Source organism: Magallana gigas, chromosome 10, assembly GCF_963853765.1.
Source record: "Magallana gigas chromosome 10, xbMagGiga1.1, whole genome shotgun sequence".
Taxonomy (NCBI): Eukaryota; Metazoa; Mollusca; class Bivalvia; order Ostreida; family Ostreidae; genus Magallana; species Magallana gigas.
In genome coordinates, this window is record NC_088862.1 from 20,881,153 (window position 1) to 20,884,060 (window position 2,908).

Below are 2,908 nucleotides of genomic sequence, written 5' to 3' on the forward strand. Positions count from 1 at the left end.
TTTGTTCCCATGGCTGTTCCTTTTGTCTGTAGAAAATATTTGTCATCAAAGAAAAAATGATTGTTTTCCAGTACGAGTGTAATTCCCTCAAGAATAAATTCTTTCGAAAATCTTGATTGTAGAATGCTTTCATTTTTGTTTATCCAGTAGTCAATGGCCTCAACGCCCAGGTTGTGAGGTATGTTTGTATATAAACTTGTTACATCGAAACTAACTAGATGTGTATTATCTTTGACGGTATTTGGTATATGATTTAAAAAGTCCATGTCATCCCGAATATAGCTCGGTATTAATTTACAGAGCGGTTTAAGTATAATGTCTAGGAAATTGCTAAGTCTTTGTGTTGGACAGGAAGGACCAGCCACGATTGGACGAAGTTTCAAGTCTGTTGGACGCGGTAGTTTAATATAAGGTTCACATAAGTTTTGTATTCCAGTTTGAATTTGTTTCGACTTGTGGATGTTTGGTAAACCGTAAAAGTTACTGGTTTTCACCTCGAAGTTGAGTAGAAAATCTTCTTCTTTGTCTGTTAGATTTTTAGAAAACTTTGTAACATATTTCTTAATTCTAGACATGGTTTTGCTGTCTTGGTTTGATGGTAGTTCTTGGTAAAAATGTATATCATTTAATTGTTCTAGTACCATTTCTTTGTAGTGGTCTTTATCCATGATGACGATTGCTCCGCCTTTGTCAGCTTCCTTTATAATAATGGTATTATCACTTCTAATATTTTCTAATGCTTTTCTTTCTAATATTGTGATGTTATCTCGTACACGAACATCCATCTGGTTTATTTGAGCAGCGGTTTTTAAGCAATTGATATAATCTTCTAATTGTTTTTCTCTGTTTGAGTTGGGTTTAAAATTACTAATGATTCATCGCTGTTTTCCGAGTTTTTAAAAAACTCTCTAAGTCTGAGTTTCCTACAAAATTCTTCGGTATCTTTGATAACATCCACGTCGTTCTTTTTTGGAGTCGGAGTAAATTTAAGACCCCTTTTAAGTAGCTCTATCTCATGTGTAGAGAAATTTCTCTGAGAAATATTAATTATTTTGGGGTCCACATGTGCCATTTCTTCTAGAGATGTTTGAAGCGAAACGTTTTCATGCGATGTTTGTGAAACTGGCCTCTCCACAAAAAAGAATCACTTCGTTGTTGGTTTTGGTTTGTTTTTCTTTGATTCCAATCGTTGATGGTATTTTGCTTAGGTTGATCGAAGTAATCTGATTTTCTCCTATTACCGTCTCTGCTGTTGTTTTGCGTTTCAAATTCGTTCTTTCCCTGTATGTCGTTGTTTTCACTGTAATTGTTGTGTCTGATTTCTTTGTTTCGCCATTGTTTTTGTCGAGGCAAAGGTATTTCGCGTCTTAAATGAGAGTTCTGATTGTTGTTTTCATTTTGTTGAAGAGAATTGATGTTAGGTTTCTGACAATGGTGATTATTTATCCCGCGTTTACGACGTTCAGGACTTTTCATCATTGCATTTCCATAATTGTTTGCATAATCGTCCAGCCATTTTTGTTTTGAACGAAGTAAATCATCTGATTTGAGTTTTTCTTGATTTATTTCTTTTTCCCACAGTCCACGGAGTTTTATTTGCATGTCGTTGCTTGATATTTTTGCGATCTCGTCATGCATTACTTGATTATGATTCTCGTATTTCGCCCTGTACTTGGGTACTCTGAGGCGTAACAGTGAAATTTTTGAATAGCAAGGTTTCTTCTAATTGTTGTCTCCTCTTCCGGTTCGTTGTTGATAGGTTTTGGCCTGAATTTACGGGGTAAAATTATCTCCTTGTTTTGCCTCCATTTTTCATAAACATCTGCTAAATTTTCACAGCGAATCGCATTCCAGTATGCTTGTTTTCTCTCATTTAACATTTTTTTCCAAATTGTTATCTCTTTCTTTTTATCATGTACAGAATTTTGAAAGTGAAATTCATTTCTGCTCTGCGTAATAGCATCAACGTACGTTTTGTGATTCTATTTACAATAAAATTAGTTTTTTGTCAACCAATTTTTTCCATAAATATAATACATAAGTATTTCCAAGAGAAACACTTCTATTAATTTTGCCCAACTTTGAGCTTTGTTGCTACAAGTAATTTACCCAATACAAGTAACTAAATCCAAAATCTTCCAATGAGTCCAAGTTCATTTGCAATGAAATAGAACAACAGATTGCGTTAAAGGTCGTGTATTCAATGAACCCAATTTGTATTGTTTAAATTGAAAACAATAAATTAAAGAAGAAAAAATCATTGAATAAATGACAAATTAATTTGCAAAGGTGGGGTTAAAAACCGCCACGACTGAAAGACCTTGGTCTTGAAGGACCCCACCCGAGGATTCATTGGAAGAAATATAAAATATTCCTAGTTTCTAAAACTAGCAGAAAATTATTTGATTATGATAAATAGCATAATGGATAAGAAATACATGTACAGGTAACATAAGTCAAACAATAATGGAAAAACAAAAAAAAAAAACAAAAAAAATAAAAATTAATTATTACATGTATATGCTATTCAATGAAATATGAACGAAAACTCCAGGTGGATTATGATATGCGATTCACAAGTGGGATACTTTAACCAATGAGTTATGATAATATACAACCAAATAATTAATGCAAAAAGTTTAAATAATTGTAAAGTTTCTGACATGACCCTATAAACATTATGGCAGAGCAAGCCTTGTTGACCTCTACCAAAAAGTATGTATAGTACTTAGAATATTTTGCTTATAAAACAAAAAAATAGATAAAGCATCCATTGTTGACCACTATTAACCATAATAAACATACATCAACTTAATAAATTTTTTGTGTAGTAAATATTGTTAACCTTTATCGAGTTATACATCGAACAATTAGCCAATAAAATGATACCTGTATAGAACTTACTTCC